General features: G+C 34.0%; 2 pseudogenes; both read right to left on the minus strand.

The window, feature by feature from the left end:
• Positions 1–357: 357 nt before the first annotated feature.
• On the minus strand, positions 358–7786 carry LOC120117083 (annotated as a pseudogene).
• A 1058-nt stretch (positions 7787–8844) lies between these two features.
• On the minus strand, positions 8845–16002 carry LOC120117082 (annotated as a pseudogene).
• Positions 16003–21963: the final 5961 nt, after the last annotated feature.

The following is a 21963-nucleotide window of genomic DNA, read 5'->3' on the forward strand; positions in this document are numbered from 1 at the left end:
ATTTTTTCTAATTAAAGTCATAATCGTTTTTTAAAATAATATTTAATTATTTTATCAAAAATGTTTATGACAGGATTAATAGCTTCAACAAAGCAAGGGTATGGGCCAAATCTTCAAAACTCTCACAGAATGAGCCTAATGTTTTACATCTTCATACTGCTAGTGCGCATTAGGAAAATTGCTATGCTAAATATAATATTTTTTTCTAAAAAAAAGAATATAGAAGATAAAAGTGGGCTGTATTATGGTTGATGGAGGTGAATGGGGTAGTCTCTTTGTCATTACTCGCTGGAGGAATAGACAGGTTGAATCTTATTGTTAAGAGATCCTGTAATATGGGAACTGTTTTTATTACACCAAAAAAAATGCAGACAATTATGTTTCATAGTTACATACAGCAAATTCAAATTGTCAGATTTTAGCAGAACACAACATTACATACATGAACCTCTTTTCTTAAACTTTGTTTGCTAATGATATCTTACCATTACTAACAATGTTTTTTTAACACTATATTTCAACCAAAAATCCTAACGCCTTTGGAAATTGAAAGTCTTTATGGCCATGATAAAGATTGCTCCAAACAGTACATCGAAAACAAGAATAACAACATCAACTACTCCCAGAAAATCATGCCTGAAACCGAAATAACTTCTTAGGTACTCTTTAACTGTCTGACCGTTCCCATCTTCCAGCACTTCGTTTATATCACCAAATTGTGAAATTAACAATCCGTACAATGTCCATGATACCGGACATGCCCAATAGTACCATCTCCACCATACCGGCATACTCTGTATGTTGAAATGAGTGGGAACAAAGTTAGTCCTCAGGATTTGTGTACAAGTATATGCTCAAGATTCCAAGAACATAAACCCTGTTGGTTCATGCAGTCACCTCTAAAAGGTGGCATCCCAACAGATTTGGGATTCGAATCAGAACTTGAAAAGGAAGATTGTGTGGAAGTAGCACTTGCAGGTCGTGGAATGATGAATCCTGAGAAGAGATTCCATAATCCATAGAATGCTGAGGAAACTATGGCTGCAATGTGGTGGTTTGGTGTGACAGCAACAGCCATCATGCCATAGAAGGTGAAGTAAAGGAAAGTGAAGAACATGAAGAAGAGATACCAGAAGAACTTAGCAGCGGTCCAATCCAATCCGATCATAGAATAGACTATGAGGCCATACGCAGAAGATTGAAGAAAAATATAAGGCATCTCAATTAAGATCTGCAGTGGAAAAAATGTTGAGTCAATTATAAATTATTATGTGGCAATTTCAAGTAATCCTCAAGATGTGAAAATTACTTACCTGTGCAATGGCATATGGCATGGCAGAATACATTCCAGCAACTCTTTCTCTATAGAAGACTGTCCTTTCAATGCTTACGACAGGCTGCACAGATGAAGAGTTCTGGATACCGATGAAAAGAACAGAAGCATACATTGAACCCATTGCATTCGCCAGATCTTGCATCTTTCTCCTATAATTTTATAACACAGATAATTAGGTATATGAAGCTGACAGATCAAACCAACATTGAAGCTTGAGCTTTTCTAAGCTTACGTTCTTTGCCAAGGTCCCAGTACAGTGTCCCAAACATCAATGCTATGGCGATTGTAAAGAGAAGTCTCACAGCAGTGTATGACGGGTTGCGCCAGTATGACCAGTTTTGCTTCCATAAACAAGCTCTACACTGAGTCAAGAATGATTGCGAGTACTTTGTTGGGAAATAGAGTTCCTTTGCACCAGGAGAAGGTTTGCTTAAATCTTCAATAAGAGCTTTGTTTCTCCTGAACAGATGGCATATCAGTAGCAAATTCTGGGTAGCCATGAGAACTAGGCTGTATACATGTCTTATATATGATAAACTAAATCAATTAGTTGAATCAGGTTACACTTTTTGTTGTAATTCGATTCTGGGCTAGCTTATTACCTATATAGGTCTGAGTCTTTGTAGATTTCATCAAAATCAACTCCTAAAGATAACTCCTGTGCTGACGTTGTAACTTCCAACATCCAAGTTGCTGGATTGTATCCATCTCTGATTTTGTTAACTCCTTGAATTCTCTCTAGAGACGATGAACATTATAGTGTTGGATATAGTTTTCACGTGAACTGAGAAATCATAAACTTGATGAACTCTGTAAAATGTCTTTCATTTCATCTCACCTCAAAGTATCTGATAAGATGTTTAGAATGGTGTCCTAATGGCCCCATATATATTTCTTGTCCTCCACGCTTCAAAAGGAATAGCTGCAATTGCAATTTTTATTTTTTCGTCAGGCTATTAAAGTACCAAATAAAATGCAGCCACTTCTTTTGAAACTAAGTTTATGTTTATCACCTCATCAAATGCTTAAAATATATCAATACTTGGTTGATGGATGGTACACACAACTGTTCTGCCAGTGTCCACTGTATTCCTAACTGTTCTCATAACAATTGCTGCAGCTCTTGCATCGAGCCCTGAAGTTGGCTCATCCATGAAAATGATAGAGGGGTTTTCCACAAGCTGACTGCAATAGTAAGCCTTTTTCTCTGCTCAGTTGATAAACCGTTTACACCGGGTAATCCAACTAGGGCATACCTTAATGGATTCAGCTCCACAAGCTCCATGACTTCCTCGATGAACATCTAAGAAGCATATGTTGAGATAAAACCATCAACTTAATCCAGGCCAAAAGTGACTAGAAAATGTGCTTTCTTATTGGACTCGGTTGTTCAGGATCTCAGCTAGATGAACTGACCTAAATACTCCATTGTCAACCCAAGAAACAACGTTGCAAGATAGTTGGAAAAAGAAATGTTTTTCATTTCAACTAAGTTGTATACTTGGGGATTGATTTTAATGAATTCATCCTACTGTGGGCAATGGAGGGGAAAGATGAAAGTTTTAACTAACACAACACTTCTCAACTTAAAGCTCCAATTTACTTATCTGAGTAAATCATGTAATATGTATCAATGTTGAATAAGAGACTTGAAGTAGATTAGAATTTCATAAATGCTTATCTTTCTGGTTTCAGCATCAACTTCGCTGGATAATCGTAGCCAAGCTGAATAAAGCAAGGATTCATACACAGTGACATGAGAATGAATGTCATTTTGTTCACAGTATCCAGATACACGAGCAAATGTTTCTTGCTTCTTCGGGAAACCTGAAACTGTAATGTTCCCATCGATATAACCACCCGTTTTTCTACCAGCAAGCACATCCATCAAAGTGGTTTTACCAGCACCACTAACACCCATTAGTGCAGTGAGGACGCCTGGTCTGAAAGCACCACTAAGACCAATCAATAGCACCAATCTATCTTCAATGACACCTTGTTCTTTCATTTCCTACAAAGTTTCAATTCAATCAATAAACACTCATATACCTGAACCATGTTAAAATGAAGAAAGACTCAATCCAGTTATCGAACATGAATGGTATCACATGGAACCTTTTGTTACCTGTGGCATATCAACAGAATAGGTAATGTCATCAAAAGTGATGGAATGTGGCTCAAATGGAAGAATCATTCCCTTTTTCTTGTTACCATTGCCCCCAAGAGTTGCATCAGACATAGAGAAAGACTTGGATGAGATGCTTCTTTGAATTTCATCTTGGATCTCTGCATGCCAATTAAATTTGTATTGTACATATAATGGCTTTGTAAACAAACACATTAATATAAATATATATGACCTTCCAATACCTGATCTAATTACACCACTGGCGCTACTTTCTTGGTTTGATAACTGAATGTTTCCACCAACTCCATTGGCTTGATCTTTGCTTTCGGGTTCATCTGATATTACAGCTCGTTTGTTCTCAAAGGCTACATTTAATTGAAAGAAAAAAAAAGAAGTTAAAGATTAGCTGTGTTTACCAAAGAGGCAGAAGTTTTAGTAGGTAAGCTATACTCATGGTTTAGAAAGGTAAGAGACAGATTAAAGCAAAAGTTGAACACTAATACGAATCCAATCAATGCCCCTACTGAGATCAATACCAATATGAATCTTGGCGAAAATTCCTGGACTGTAAAACTTGAATTCCCAGTGATTCGTTTGAGCCCGGAAGGACCTTCAATATGCAAACAAACATGAAAAATCAGCATTTTGTTAAGAGAAAAAAAAGGACAGAATTTCAGACATTGCAACTTCAATAGCATTACTCGACTCCACTGGTGGCCAAGGAACTCATTAACCATCAACCCATTTTGCCCATACATCAATGGCGAGATCCAGTAACCCCATATCCACCATACCTTTATCCTATCTGTAGCATTAAACATAAAAAGTAGATTAGAACTGTCTAAAGTTTAAATTCCATTAGAAGTTTTTTCTAAGACTTACCTCGTGCCAGGACAAAGCCACTCAATGCAAAAAGTATAAGTATAGAAAATGTTCCAAAAGTGTTTGCAACGATCATGTTTCTAGCGGTTGCTGCTATAAATCGGAATAATGACGAAGCCATCTGGTTAATGAGAACAAGGATGAGGTACTGTCTAAACAACCTGTGCCAGAAAAATTACATCCACATCAATTTGAATCAGAGCTACTACTATTAAAGTTCACAAGATATTTGGGTTATCGTTTCTTTTCTCTACCTTTCTACATTCGGATCAAATCCGATGACATAGTAGGTAATAAATACCCATATGGAAACTTCTATAAATGTCATAAAAATCTTCAGAATCCACGATGGTAGACCATAGGCCCATGATGGAAAGAATAGGAGGTCTCTTTGCTTGTAAAAGACAGGGAGCTTTGTGATGGTCATTGAAAGCTCAGGCATTCCATTGAACATGATAAAGATCATACCAAAAAACAATGCCTCCATATAGATTCCTCCACCTTGAACTGAATCTTTATTCATCTCAGTTCTCAAAAAGAGTGTCATAGTAATGATGGCCATTAGCGTGAGCTAGTAGCACCGATAAAAATAAGTGTTAGTCAAGTTCATTAATGTGCTAAGGAAAAGAAAATCCTTAAAGCAGAATAATTGCAGTACAGAGTTTAAAAATGATCAGTACGCACTTGTATACACTTGAAGATGTAGACGAAAGAGTTTCTCCTCATCAGCAGGAATTCCCTTGCGATGCAAGCTTTCAGCAACTCCCACTTCCCAACACCATATTTTCTGGTTGTCAAAGCAGCTGGGTGGCTCCTTTCTTTCTCAAATGGAGTTCCAAGTTCATCTCCGATTTTCATTCCCACATGGAATGATTGGAATGCCTCGGCAAACTCATTGGCCGTCATAAACCTGTAAAGTTGATCTTTATGTACCCAGTACTGCATTTGATCTTTCCTTGATGTAACCTGCAGTTACCAAAGTTAAATGATACGGAAGAGCTACTTTCTCAAATGAACAAGAGAATATAACCTTGGTCAAGACTTACCTCTTGCAAGAAATCAGCCACACCTTTTCTCTCAGGACACCTGAAGCCCATAGATTCGAAAAAGCTCACCACGTGTTCACGAGGACCCTGATATACTATCACACCATCAGAAAGGAGAATAATGTCATCAAAAAGATCATAAGTCTCTGGAGCTGGCTGTAGAAGGGAGATGACTGCGGTTCCATTAAGGATGTGAACAGTTTGCCTGAGGGAGTTCACAATTTGGAATGTCGTAGAGCTGTCTAGACCAGTAGATATCTCATCCATAAACAGGGCCCTTGCTGGTCCAACGAGCATTTCACCTAATTGAATTGACAATGACATAATTAGATTTCATGATAATAAATGTAGTGTACTTTGATCATGGAATAAATGGTGCAATTTATTTCATGAACTACCTGTTGTGAGACGCTTCTTTTGTCCTCCAGAAATACCCCTCAACATTTCATATCCTACCAAAGTGCCTGCACATACATCCAGTCCTAAAATCTGCAAAGTTTATGACAAAGGAATGCAATAAATGATGATTTTACCTTTGATATTTCAATATACTTCAGTTTCTGTAACATTACCTTTAGAACATAATCAGTGATTACATTTGTTTCCTGTCCTTCTGTCGCTGCTGCCTGGAATGCCAAAAATGACAAAAGTAAATCACGATGAATACAAGATTCTTTATAATAGTGACTCCAGTGAGATAAAATTAATCTTTGAACTTACCTTCATGAAGACATCAATATCAGGATCAGGTTTAATGTGTGCTTGTTTCTCTCTTCGTGACAACTCCGACAACATATCTGGTAAACGCCCAAAACAGGAGGATTTAATCCATTGAAGATTTACTTAATAATAGTAAACAAGTATTACGTTTGCACCATAGGTCAAAAGAGAAACTGAGTCAATCATACTAACCATATCGAGTTCCGACCCCTTGACATCTTGCAGAGAAGGACAAAGTCTCCCTCACAGTCATTTCTCCTAAGTGAAGATCATATTGACTGATATAGGCAGCAGTTCTCTGTGGCACAAACTCATCCATGGTATGCCCATTGTAAGTCACAGTCCCCGAGAACTGCAAGAGAATTTTCACTGTCAAATTAGACTCTAAAGCAAAGGAAAACAGTGAAAGAAAAGAAGTGAATTTGGTAAAGCACCTTGAGAGCAGGATCAAGCTTCCCAGCCAAAGCCAACAAGAGAGTGGTTTTTCCAGAACTTGGAGGACCCAGAAGCAATGTCATCCTATTATAATAATTACAATAAATGACACAATCATTGATTAATTCCAGGATCTCCCAACTTTATGCTTGAGAAGAAAAGAAAATTAAAATTCAGGTGTTTCATGAGAAACCATATGACCATGTTACCTGCCAGGCTTAATGATGCCACTGATGTCTTTGAGGATGGTCAGCTTTTTCTTTCTACTAGAAAGAATGCCCAAATTTATCAACAAGCCCTTTAATCACAAAAAAATGAACTGGTAATAAGAATCTAAACCCAAAAAAGGAGTATAAGCTGATAAATTATTTAGTTATATTGCCGGGTTGGTACCTCAAAAATGCTAGTGATGAAATTAAGACATGAAGGCAAAGCATTGGTTCCTATGAAAGCTTCAGCTTCAATATTCAGATTTTCGTATCTGACTTCGATTGTGGGAAGCTCGATGCCAACCCTGAAAACGAAACAAAATCCAATAAAAATGATGATTGATACAAGAGAACAGGATCTCCAATGACGAGTTCTTTGTTTCTACTGTTTCATTGAACTCTTTCCCTTTCTTTTTCTAGTAATCAAATATATAGATCAGAAAATAAGATTCAACAAACTTCTTACGTATTTATACGGTTCCTGATCTTCAGCAAGAACCTTTCATTATCTTCCTCCGCAACTCTGATCAACCTCTCAAGTATAGTCTTCCTTTCTTGCCACCCAAGGTTATAAACATCGATTTCATTGGCATGACCTTGAGAGCTGGTGTGTATACCTTTCCTGATACGAGCTACAGTTGGTAGTTTCTCAAGTGCAGCCCATTCAATGCTTCTTCATCATCCTCGTCTCGACTAGACCTTGAAAATACGTCCACAGCACTGTTTCTCCATATCGAAGAACTCGTTGCTCGTAAACTTCCTGCTCGGAAACTTCCGGCCCGTAAACTGTGGCTCGCTTTTAATATATCTCCACTCTCCATTACCAATTTACCATCAAACTCCAAAACAACATGAAAACTTTCACGTTCACAGATCTCAATTCAAAGAATCAAAACAAAAAACAACAAAGGGAAATGGGGATTTACAAGTATAAGTTGAGATTGAGGAAAAGAAGTCTTTGTATTTTTTTACTCAGACTCTGTCCTTGAACCTGGACAAGAGCTCTGAACAGTTCAGAAATGGCCTGGTTCTGTTGCAAGACAACCCGCGGCTAGTGATATTTATAAGATTGTTAGAACTTTGATATCTTATAGTTTAACGGCATCTTATTATTATTATTATTATTATTATCAGTAGTATGGTATCTATCAGAGTTCAAAGTTTCCACATTGTGTTTCGTAATGATTGTATTTTTTTTTATTTTGGTTTTTCGTTTTAATCTGTCAAAGTTCAAAGTTTCAAGTATTTTTTTTCTTTTTTTAATTTCATGGTTTTTGTTTGACTATTTTTTTCCTGGAAAACTATGAAAAAGTAAGAGGAAGATAAAACATAATATATAATTTTATAATGTTTAGGTGACATTATCGATTAGCTGGTAGTATACACTCATCAGATTCCATGGTAAATTTTTTGACCAAAAAATTATAGCTCATTTTAATTCTAAGGAATCATGATTCATACCATTATATATAAAACCAAATTTTATAAAATTATAAAGTTGTTTTGACACGTAACAATTTTTAAAACTTTAATAAAATTTATTTATTAAAAACAATAATTTTATTCATCACGTTAATAACTGATCGATGAAAAATAGGGTTCGATAAAATTTGGATAAAGATAAGGGTAAACACTAGAAATAGTCATCAGATTCTTTCATTTTGATGATCATACTTTTAAAACATATAATATAATTACTGAACTTTTAATTTACTTTCAGTACAGTCACTGTCATTGCATGCGTTAAAAATAGTTATTTTCCTTTTCTTTTCGTTGGCACAATCAATAACCAGCTCGCCAGTCTTTTGTGGTTTCGGGTGACCATCTCTTGACAAAGAAATCGATTTCAGTTTTGATAAATGTAGCTTTTAATTCAGCAGGAAAAGATGAGACAGTATCATCATCCTTTTGGCATCAGTCCTTGATGTTGGGAAATCGATTGAACAAGAGAGAGTTGTTTCACGCTTTCTTTTGCTTTGTATTGGACGCAAGAAATGCAGTCAAACGATCTTAAACCAATAAAATCACATTTTTTACATCTTAAAAGATTTGGAAATTGATTCGCAGTTACAGTAGCCTTTTCTTTAACTTGTTTACTGATAATTAATATTGTACCATTACAAATATGGGGTTTTTTTTTATAAACGCTAAAGTTAAACCAAAAATTCTAACGTCTTTGGAAATTGAACATCTTTATGGCCGCGGTAAAGATGGCTCCAAACAACACATCGAAGCTAAGAATGACAGCAGCAACTACTCCCAGAAAATCATGCCTGAAACCAAAGTAACTTCTTATGTACTCTCTAACTGTCTGACCGTCTCCATCTTCAAGCACTTCGTTTATATCACCAAATTGCGAAACCACCAATCCGTACAACGTCCAAGATACCGGACAAATCCAACAGTACCATCTCCACCATACTGGCATGCTCTGTAATTGGTGAACAGTTGAAATGAGTGGGATTCAAAACTCATTAAAAGAACTCAAAAAGGAAGATTGTGTGGAAGTAGCACTTACAGGTCGTGCGATGATGAATCCTGAGAAGACATTCCATATACCATAGAATGCTGAGGAAACTATGGCTGCAATGTAGTGGTTCGGTGTGACAGCAACCGCCATCATGCCGTAGAAGGTGAAGTAAATTAAGGTGAAGAACATGAAGAAGAGATACCAAAAGAACTTGGCAACTGTCCATTCAAATCCGATCATGGCGTAGACTATAACGCCATACACGAAAGCTTGAACAAAAATATAAGGGATCTCAATTAAGACCTGCAATGGAAAGATGTGGAGTAAATTATAATGTGCCTACAACTTCCTTTACCATTTCAAGTAATCTTCAAAATGTGAAAAATACTTACCTGTGCAATGGCATATGGCATGGCAGAATACATTCCAGCAGCTCTTTCTCTATAAAACACTGTCCTTTCAACAGCCACCACAGGCTGCACAGATGCAGAGTTTTGGATACCGATGAAAAGAACAGCAGCATACATTGAACCCATTGCATTTGACAGATCCTGCACCTTTTTCCTATAATTTTACAATGCAGAAAATTAGATATATGAAGCTGACTGATAAAAAACAACATTGAAGCTTGAGCTTTTGTGATTGAGTTGTAGCTTACGTTTTAGAACCAAGGTCCCAGAACACTGTCCCAAACATCAATGCTATGACAGTTGTAAAGAGAAATCTCACAGCAGTATATGGCGGGTTGCGCCAGTATGACCAGTGTGCTTCCATAAACAGGCCGCACACTGAGTCAAGAATGGTTGAGAGTACTGTGTTGGGAAGTAGAGTTCCTTTGCACCGGGATCAGGTTTGCTTAAATCTACAATAAGCGCTTTGTTTCTCCTGAAAAAATGACATTCATCAGTGGAAAGTATAGGTATCCAAGATTACTAGGCCACATAGATGTCTTATATATTCTAAGTAATTAGTTGAATTAGATTACAATTTGGTGCCTGAATAGCTTATTACCTGTATAGGTCTGAGTTTTTGTAGATTTCAGTAAAATCAACACCTAAAGATAACTCCTGCGCTGATGTGGTAACTTCCAGCATCCAAGTTGCTGGATTGTATCCATCTTTGATTTTGCTAACTCCTTGAATTCCCTGAAGACGATGAACACTACAGTCAGATACAGTTTTCATGTGAACCAAGAAATGAACAAGTTGATGAACCTTTTAAAGTATGGTCTTTTATTCATCTCACCTCAAAATATTTGATAAGATGTTTAGAATGGTGTCCTAATGGCCCCACATATATCTCTTGTCCTCCCCTCTTCATAAGGAATAGCTGCAATTGCAAATTTTATCTTAGTTACGCTATTTCATTAAGAACCAACTAATATGCATCCAGTTCTTTAAAAAAATTATGTTTCTCACCTCATCAAATGCTTCAAATATGTCGATACTTGGTTGATGGATGGTACACACAACTGTTCTTCCAGTGTCCACTGTATTCCTGACTGTTCTCATAACAATGGCAGCAGCTCTTGCATCGAGCCCTGAAGTTGGCTCATCCATGAAAATAATAGAGGGGTTTGCCACAAGCTCGACTGCAATAGTAAGCCTCTTTCGCTGCTCAGTTGATAAACCGCTTACACCAGGTATACCAACTAGCATATGCCTTAATGGATTCAGTTCCACAAGCTCCATGACTTCCTCGATGAACATCTAAAACCATATGACTCGGTTGTTCAGGATATTAGTATAGAGGTACTTAAATACTCCATTGTCAACCCTTCTCAACTTAAAGCATTGTCTAGCTTGACGATAAATAGCCAATTTACTTATCTCACTAAAACCTGTAATATGTATCAAATTGAATAAGTGACTTGAAATAGATTAGGATTTCCTAAATGCTTACCTTTCTGGTTTCAGCATCAACATCGTTGGATAATCTTAGCCAAGCGGAGTAAAGCAAGGATTCATACACAGTGACATGAGGAGAATGAATGTCATTTTGTTCACAGTATCCGGCTACACGAGCAAATGTTTCCTGCTTCTTCGGGAAACCTGAAACTGTAATGTTCCCATCGATATACCCACCAGTTTTCCTACCAGCAAGGACGTCCATCAAAGTGGTTTTACCAGCACCACTAACACCCATAAGAGCTGTGAGAACGCCTGGTCTGAAAGCACCACTAACACCCTTCAAGAGCACCAATTTATCTTCGGTGACACCTTGTTCTTTCATTTCCTACAAAGTATCAATTCAATCAAATAAACTCTCATATATCTGGTGCACATTGAACTGGAAAAAGACTCGATCCAACCATTGAACGTATATGGTACTTGTAATGGGACCTTTTGTTACCTGTGGCATATCAACAGAATATACAATGTCATCAAATGTGATGGAATGTGGTTCAAATGGAAGAACCATTCCCTTTTTCTTCTTGCCAATAGCCCCAACAGTGGCATCACTCATAGAAAAGGACTTTGATGAGGTGCTTTTTTAATGTCATCTTGGATCTCTGCAAGTCAATTAATTAGAATTGTATGTAATGGTTTGTTCACAATCACACCAATCAAATGTATATGAGCATTTAATACCTGATCTATTTCCATGACTCGAACTGTTTTCTTGGTTTGTTAACTGAATGCTTCCACCAACTCCAACTCCATTGGCTTGATCGTTGCTTTCAGGTTTATCTGATATTACGGCCCACTCTTCTCCAAGCTACATATTTATTTGAAAGAATTGTAAATGATTAGTTCTCCCTTCCAAGAGGCATAAGATTTAGTAGGTAAACTATACTCACCGTTTAGAAAAGTAAGAGCCAGAGTATAGCAAAAGTTGAACAATAAGACGAATCCAACCAATCCCCCTACTCCGATCCAATACCAATATCCTTCTGTGAAGAAACTCCTGGACTTTAGAACTTCAATTCCTAGTGATTCATTTGAGCCCGGAAGGACCTTCAATATGAAAGAAAATTTAAAAGATCAGCATATTGTTAAAAGACAAAAGCAGAATTATAGACATTGAGACTTCAAAAGCATTACTCGTCTCCACTGGTTCCCAAGGAACTCATTAGCCATCAACGCATTTTGCCCATACATCATAGGCGAAATCCAGTAACCCCATATCCACCAACCCTTTATGTCCTCTGTAGCATCAAACATGAAAACAATGATATATATTAGAACTGCTTAACTTTTAATTTTCGTTAAAAGTTTATTCCAAGAATTATTATACCTCGTGACAGGACAAAGCCACCCATAGCAAAAAGTACGAGTAAAGCAAATGATCCAAAAGTGTTAGCAACAATCAGGTTTCTACCAAGTGCTGCAATGGTCCGAAACAATCCAGAAGCCATCTGGTTAATTAGAAAGAGGATGAGGTACTGTCTGAGCAACCTGCACCAGAAAAATAACTTTCACATTAATTTCAATTGGAGCTGATGAGCAAAAATCTATATATGCAACTGTTCAAGTTCAAACGATTTTTTGTTGTCATTCTTTTCCCTACCTTTCAATGTATGGATCGAAACCGATGACATAGTAGGTAAGAAATACCCATATGGAAACTTCTAAGAATGTGATAGGGATCTTCAGTATCCATGATGGTAGAGCATAGGTCCATGGAGGAAAAAATAGGAGGTCTCTTTGCTTGTAAAAGACGGGGAGCTTAGAAATGGTCATAGAGAGCTCAGACATGCCATTGAACATAATCATAGTCATACCAAAGAACAAGGCTCCCATATAGATCCCTCCCCCTCGGACTGAATCTTTATGCATCTCAGTCCGCAAGAAGAGAGTCATAGTAATTATGGCCATCAGAGTGAGCTAGTAGCACGAAGAAAAAGAAGTGTTAATCACAATACTTAAAAAACGATAATTTCAGTAGAGAATTTAAATATGATTAGCACGTACTTGCATGCACTTGAAGATGTAGACGAAAGAGTTTCGCTTCATCAGCAGTAATTCTCTTGAGATGCAAGCTTTCAACAACTCCCACTTCCCAACACCATATTTTCTGGTTGTCAAAGCAGCTGGGTGGCTCCTTGTTTTTTCAAATGGAGTCCAAATTCATCTCCAATTTTCATTCCCACATGGAATGATTGGAATGCCTCAGAAAACTCATTGGCCGTGATAAACCTGTAAGGTTGATCTTTACGTACCCAATACTGCATTTGATCTTTCCTTGATGTAACCTGCAGTTACCAAAGTTAAATGGGACAGAAGAGCAACTTTCTCACAATGAACAAGAGAATAAAACCTTGGTCAAGACTTACCTCTTGCAGGAAATCAGCCACACCTTTTCTCTCAGGGCACCTGAAGCCCATAGATTCAAAAAAGCTCTCCACATGTTCACGAGGACCCTGATATACTATCACACATCAGAAAGGAGAATAATGTCGTCAAAAAGATCATAAGTCTCTGGAGCTGGCTGTAGAAGGGAGATGACGGCGGTTCCATTAAGGATGTGAACAGTTTGTTTGAGGGAGTTCACGATTTGGAATGTTGTGGAGCTGTCCAGGCCAGTAGATATCTCATCCATAAACAGTGCCCTTGCTGGTCCAACTAGCATTTCACCTAATTGCGTTGACAATGACACAATTCGATTCCATGATAAGAAACTTAGCGTACTTTGATAGTGGAATAAATGGTGCAATTTATTTCATGAACTACCTGTTGTGACACGCTTCCTTTGTCCTCCAGATATACCCCTCAACATTTCATTTCCTACCAAAGTGTCTGCGCATACATCCAGTCCTAAAATCTGCAAAATTTGTGGCAAAATTTATTCAGTAAGTGAAGATATTTCCATCTTAGATATTTCAATATACTTCAGTTTCTGTAACATTACCTTTAGAATATAATCGGTGATTACATTTGCTTCCTGTCCTTCAGTCGCTGCTGCCTGAAATGACAGAGTAAATCACGATGCAAGATTGTTTATAATAGAGATTCATGTCAGATAAATTTAACTTTTAACTTGTATTCCATTTCTGATTTTCACACCTAAAAGAAATATCTAAACAGGACAGGCATTTTGGGAATGAGGTCCATGAGATGTTCATATTTAGCATTACAATGGCTTCATAGTTCTTACCTTCATGAAGACGTCAATATCAGGATCAGGTTTAATGTTAGCTTCTTTCTCTCTTCTTGACAACTCTGCCAACATATCTGTAAACACCCAAACAACAAGAATTCAAGTTTTGAAAAAGGGAAAAGAAAGTAATAGTTTGCACCGAAAGGTGAAAAAGAGGATTTGAGAAGGGATGGAAATGAATCAAACTAACCATATCGGGTTCCAACACCTTGGCATCTTGCAGAAAAGGCCAAAGTCTCTCTTACAGTCATTTCTCCTAAGTGAAGATCATGTTGACTGATATAAGCAGCGGTTCTCTGTGGCACAAACTCATTCATGCTATGTCCATTGTAAGTCACAGCCCCCGAAAACTGCAAGAGAATTTTCAGTATTAGAAATTAAAGCAAAGGGGGAGCTCGATGCTAAAAACAAGAAGCATAGAAAGGAAAACACCGAATTCTAAAAAAAGGAATTTTATAGGGCACCTTGAGAGCAGGATCAAGCTTCCCAGCCAAAGCCAACAAGAGAGTGGTTTTCCCGGAACTTGGAGGACCCAAAAGCAATGACATCCTAGTATAAATAACATTAAACGAAAAATCATGGATGAATTCTCCAATTTTATGTTTGATGAGAAGAAAAATTAAAATAAAATTTCATGAGAAATCAGATGGCCTTGTTTACCTGCCAGGCTTAATGATGCCACTGACATCTTTGAGGATGGTCAACTTTTTCTTTCTACTGGAAAGAATACCCATGCCTATCAAGAAGTTCTTTAGTCACAATACAAAGTGAACTGTTAATAAGAATCAAAACCAAAATAAAATAAAGTATAAGCTGATAAATTAATTAGTTATATTTCCAGGTTGCTACCTCAAATATGCCAGTAGTGAAATTAAGAACTGAAGGCAAAGCATTGGTTCCTACAAAAGCTTCAGCTTCAATATTTAGATTTTCATATCGGACTTCGATTGTGGGAAGATCAATGCCAACCCTGAACATATAAAATCGAATGCAAATGATTATTGATATACGAGAATAGGATCTCCAAGAACTAAAACAGAGTTCTACTCAAGTCTTTCCCTCCAAAAATACTTTCCATTTCCGCTTTCCTAGTTTAAAAAAAAACCTTCGTACCTATTTATACGGTTCTTGAGCTTCAACAAGAACTTTTCATTGTCTTCCTCTGCGACTCTGACCAACCTCTCAAGTATAGTCCGCCTCTCTTGCCACCCAAGGTTTGAAACATCGATCTCATCGGCACCACCTTGAGAGTCAGTCAGTATACCTTTCCTGAGACGAGCAACAGTCGGTAGTTTCTCAAGTGCAGCCCATTTCAAAGCTTCTTCATCGTCCTCGTCTCGAGCAGATCTTGAAAATACGTCCACAGCACTGTTTCTCCATATCGAAGAACTCCACGCTCGTGAACTTCCTGCCCGTAAGCTATTACTTGCTTTTAAAATATCTCCGCCTTCCATTACTATCAAATCCCAACACCCACCAAAACTACAATATTAAAACTTTCACGTCCCCCGAGCTCAAGTCAAAGGAATCAAAACAAAGAAAAAGAAGTGTTTTACTAGGAATTGAAGTTGAGGTTGAGAAAAAAGAAGAATGGTGTTCTTTTGTTGTGAGGCTCGTCTTTGAACATTGACAATAAATCTAAGGAATTCTGAAACTCAAAGAACAAAAGGAAGAGCCTTTGTAATAAACTGGAGGCGACGAGGCGTACTATATATATAGAAAGGTTGTTAGGATTCATATATGGCTGCTTTTCTGTTCTTCCTCCTCTGTCAACGTTGCAAAAATTTCCAGGGTGTTTCGTATTCATTGAATTATTTGCGTAAAAGAAATGAAAGGATTCTGAATCTGCTTTTATTATTATTTTTTAAGTATGCCCTGAGCTTAACACATTTATTAATTTTTTTGTTAATGAATTAATTTTATAAAGAATAAAAATTTAATAATATCATTGGACTAATAAAAACATATTAATATAATAATTAAGAGACGAGCGATAACAAAATCAGTATAACTTGTAATTATTTAGGATATGTTTAGACCGTATAAAATAAGTATATGAAAATATAACTGTCATTCTGATAATGAGTACTCCTGTGTACTTATAAGGGATTATAAAGGATTATAATTTCTCATATATTTAGTTGTTAGAATATAATTACGTATTAATTTCATATATCGTATTTGATATTAAAAAAATTTCTATAATTATAAAATTTTAAATATTAAAATAATATTAATTATTATATTAAAGAGCAAATGTGCTTGCTTTGATTAAAATGACAACATTTTGAAAGCAATTACGAGTACAAAAATTTAAAAATAAAATCTAAAATTTTAATATTTCTTTTTTAATAAAAATTGAATATGCAAATTTTCTTTTCTTTTTTCTCTTTTCTTAACTCATTAAACTAATTTTTATAAAAAAAATTCAAAATAATAGAAATGTATTTGCTCCCCTGACACTTTGTGCATCTGCCCTGCTTAAAAGTGACAATATATATTCTAGTGTCTAATATTTATATTAGTGGCCTGTTATTATTACAATTAAAGCATTTGGATTTAGTTTTTAACCTAAGAATATTCCAACTAATAACAAAGATACATTTCTTTTATACATTTGCTTCACAGAATTTGAAATTAACAACTATGCATAATGAAAATTTATATATTATACAATATTTATAATATTATTTCAAATTCAGATATTAGTAAAAATCTTAGCAAGCATTATTAGTTATTACTACAGTTATGAATAATAAAAAAATAAGTGTGCATATTTATAAATGTTATAAAAATATAACATGTTCATAAAAATCGTGACAGTAGATAATAATTTGTGTAAAATAGATTTCAAAATTTTAATTATATTTAGTTCAATAAAATATATAAATTACAATAATTGACCAGAGATATTATATATATAATTATAAATAATAACATTAAAATTTAATTATAGAAAATCTTTTAAAACTTTAATTATAAATATGATAATTTTATTATTTTAATGTGCAATCATCAAAAGCCATCGTGATTCAGTGATGTGATTGGATGATATATGGTTGTTGGGGAAAGACTGAAATGTCCAAAACCGTAAAACATGTGATGTGAGATGCTGAGCTGTGGATTCCCGGTCGAAAACAATGCGTGTAATAAATAATATTTTTATAATGCTTAGATGACGTCGTTGCTGAGTTAGGGAACCTAATTGGAAGGGGAAAATGCTTAGATATTGTTGGGGGGGAAATGTTTTTGTTATGTATGGTATTGGAGAAAATATTTTTGATTTAGTGTTATTGTTATAGTAGATATTAAGAATTGGCTAAAGTATTTGACGTCTTTGGGAAGTTGATCAAAATATTTAATGTTTCTAAGTTTTCTATTTTTACCAATAAGCTCCATTTATACTGTAGTTTATCCTTGTTGGTTTAAATAACTCTTTGTTGTAGATGCTGAAGACGTCAAATATTCTGATCCATTTTTCGAAAATGTCAAATATGACTTTTTGATGTATACTGCACATTTTACCCCTACTTTAGAAAATATTTTTTTATACTTCAAATAAGGTGCTTTTTCAAACTCTCGTCTCAAAGATTTTGTCCTAATTGGAAACATCAATTTGAAGGGTATTTTTTCATAGAGTAAAATGTGTCAAAATAGTCGTTTTATTTTTTTTTTAGAAAATGTTTTAATTTTAATATTTATTTTAAATTGAATTATTTTTAATAAAAATGTTATTTGACTACGGTTAATAAAAATGGGAAAACTATATGTTTAGTACCTAAGATATTATATTTGTTCTGTTTGGATACCAAAATTTTATTTTTTTTCTTAAATCATACATAATGTTTAGTTTGGATTTCATTTTAGTACCCGTCGTTAAAAAGTTAACAGTTATGCTGTCGTGTCATCATAAGATAATTACATGTCATCATTTAAAAAATTAAAAAAAAATGCTACATCAACAATTTTGTTATTTTTTAACGGTGGGTAACAAATTAAAATCGAAACTAAATGTTATATATGATTTTTTAAAAATAAATTGTGAGTACCAAATGTAACAAAAGTAATACTTTAGGTATTAAACGTGTAGTTTACTCAAAAAAAATTATTTAGATTTATTTATTTATTTAAAATCATCTGATTTGATATTATAAATATAATATTTTGTAGTTTATGTTATAAATTATATAATTTTATAAATATATAGAATTAATTTCAATCATTTTTAAATATAATTTTTTCCAATAAATGTAGTAAGTTTCTAATTTGGTTTAGTGAAAATTCCACCTTAATACTGAAGTACATATCAATATGTTATGTCAGTAACTAATTACCTAATGACTTTTATCCACGCACAAAAATATGTTAATTAAAACTAAAATATTAAAAAATTAAAATTAAAATAATTGTTTTACCAAATATAAAAATAATATTATGTTATTTTTAGCCCTTGTCTGAAGGTAAATTTCAACTCCAAGGGTTTTTTCTTAAGAGCAAACAAGGAATTTGGGGTAAAAATAATTAAATCAAATGTTTGGGTACCGACTTGGATTTCGTTATGTATACTACAAGGTTAACTAAGCTGATAATTCAAATAAAATTCAATCGTGGGTGGAGTCCACGAAAAATAGGGGGAAAATAACTTGCATTATATCTAATTGTTGTTGTATTTTTCTTTCCGATTATTTTACTAATTTAGGTTCAGCTAACAGCAGTGCCCTTATATTCAAACTTGCTGAGTTGTTGCACATGCGTGTTCCTTAAAAAGGTCATATATGTAATTTCTTGTTGACCGTGACCTAGTTATGCCACGGTAATCTGAACCCAAAAAAGTTACGGTGTGCTAATGTCAATCATAAGTTTTATTTTATTATTCACAACAACATTAAAATATTAATTTGATACAATTAAAATAAAGTTACTGTTTATAATTAATGAAAGATTCAAACTCAATTAAACCGAAATATAATGGTCTAGTCAATGACGTGTTTACTTTTTATTTCTTCTTTCTTTCCTCTACGCTTCCCTTAATATAATATAAAATATCATTAACGGTCAGATCTCGTACACCACTTAACAAAATTCTTTTAATTTTTTACCTTGAATCACATTAAACTTTCGAGGGGGGGGGGGGATACTCAGAGTTGACCTGGCGACGGACCATTTGATGCAGTGGGAGTTCAATAGCATGATTTGAAAAATATAACGTCATCTCATTTGAAATTATGCACGCAAATGATAAGGTTGAATGCTAAAAATTCTAAACGATATGGAAATTCTGAAGCGGGTCAGTCAATGAAATCATCTAGAAATAAATTTGAATGTATGATCATAGAGTTTGAAAGTCAAATTTCTAGAGCAAAAATGAGCGTTGACTTGTACTTAATTTCGTTTTTATAGAATGTGTCCATGCTTATCCAATCACTTATAAAGATAGCAGTTCGACGAGGTCAGATTGATTTAGATTGAATTGTTTACAATTTAATTTAAAAAATATATATTTTAAATATTTTTATATTATAACTTCCGAGATCAATTTTTAAAAATTATATGAAAACAGTAGATGCCGGCTGTTGGCTCTTTCTTGTTGTGTTGAATCCACTACGAACTCTAAACTAAAATAAAGTAACTGTTTCAATACTAAATAAATATAAAATTTTAAATTAACTATAATTTTTAATTAAAAAACCATGATTTAGTTATATTCATATTATAATTAAAATTATTTTTATTAATCTAATGATTATAAGGTAGTATCTGTTTTAAATATTCTTAATAATTTGACAATAGAAGTTTAATCACCGTTGCAATCTCTGTTGTAGGAACCTGAAATCTCTAGGATAACAATCATTTCTTTAACCACTATGTAGTTTGGTTCAACACAACAATTTTAATAAAATTTTAATCATGGATAGATCATTAGAATATTTAATTTAATTAGTGGTATATATAGATATATTATATTAATAATGTGTTTCGATATACAACATTTATTCTAAACTCATCCATAAGTAGAAATATAAGTTAGAACGGGCAGTAGTGGTATCATACGCGTGTGAATGAATTTTATCTTGAATCATTTCATGAATGTAATCAAATAGGTATATTTTTTTATAGGTAAAAAAATTGAGAAGGAGAACATAAACATTTTTTGTTTAATATGAAAAATTTCCATATTATACATTTAATTAATTATCCCGTAAAATATGGGTTTGTCTCATCTACCTGCGATCAAATCGTGTAGACCATGTGCAGTTGTGATGGACCAAGAAATCTCAAATATCCTGTCACGTATCTGTCCATGATCAATAGATTTGACTTCTTTTATTATTTTGTCCCGTAATGATGAATAAATAATAATTAAAGAAACAGCGTGGAAAACCATGGTGGATCCACCCCCAATTGTATATGCTTTCTAGAAAACGGGAAGTAAGACTTAAGATTAAAATATTTCCAATGTATGTGTTCCTAGAAACCCTTTACCCTAAAATTAGGGGTTTCTCTTTAACTCTTTCCTCCTAATTGTGTATTTGTGTTCACTTGTTTCCTTTCATATGAAGAAATATGATTTAAATTTGGAATCTATTTTAAAAAAACAATATTATAAAAAAAATTTATTATAAAATTAAAAAATTTATTCATTTGTTTTTTCATCCTTATTTTAGTTTTTTTTTTTAAATTTTATCGTTTCCTATTACGTAATTAAGAATTTGTTTCGTCATCCTATCAAGTTGGATGGCTATCAAAAAATAATAATAATAATCTAAATTGACCAATTATTTAAGTGTAACTCACATGCAAATTGTGACGATAATTAATGTCTATGTTCGTTCGTAAATCCATCACTAAAGAAATAACGCTTTGCCTAATGCAATAACAATGCATATCCTTTGCTCCTTAAAAATCAGAAGAATAAAGAATAATGCATTCATGAATAACCGAAAGGATTATTTAAGATTTAGAAATTAATGAATAATTTTTCTTCCAAAGTTTTTGTTTTTAAGTTTTTGTTTTAATTATTTATGCTTTTAGTTAAAATCAAAGTACTTATAATTAATCTCTTCATTACAGGTACTTTTTAATAACATAAATAATTTATTATAAATGTATACTCTCGATAATATTTTTTACATATTACAAAAATGGAAACATTACATATATTAATATAAAATTAAATTTAACATTATATATTTTTAATAATTTGAAATGATTATAAAATAATATTTATTTAAAAAAATAATCATTGATAATTCATATCATACTATATATATATATATAACTTTTTGAACTTGAGACTTATAAAAAATACATTTATTTTTTCCACTGAAAATCGTTCAATATATTCTTTTAACACTGCATTCTTTTATGCTAAGAAAACAAAGCAACGAGGTCAAATGATTTATGGAAAGAAATTGGTCCAAAATTAAGGGAAGAGAAATTAAATTTGAAGAAACGGGTAAAAGAACTTCTAGAAGGAAATTATTATGCAAGACAGTCTTTCGGCTTTGACCTTTACCGACACCAAGGTTTGGCTAGTTCAAAAAAAAAAAAACTCTTTCCTGGATCAGATAATCATAGTTGGAGTCCACTCAAAATCAGGATTCAAGCTGTGTGTTTCTTATTTATCTGTTTCACTA

The sequence above is a fragment of the Hibiscus syriacus genome, unplaced genomic scaffold, assembly GCF_006381635.1.
Source record: "Hibiscus syriacus cultivar Baekdansim isolate YM2019G1 unplaced genomic scaffold, ASM638163v2 tig00110318_pilon, whole genome shotgun sequence".
NCBI lineage: Eukaryota > Viridiplantae > Streptophyta > Magnoliopsida > Malvales > Malvaceae > Hibiscus > Hibiscus syriacus.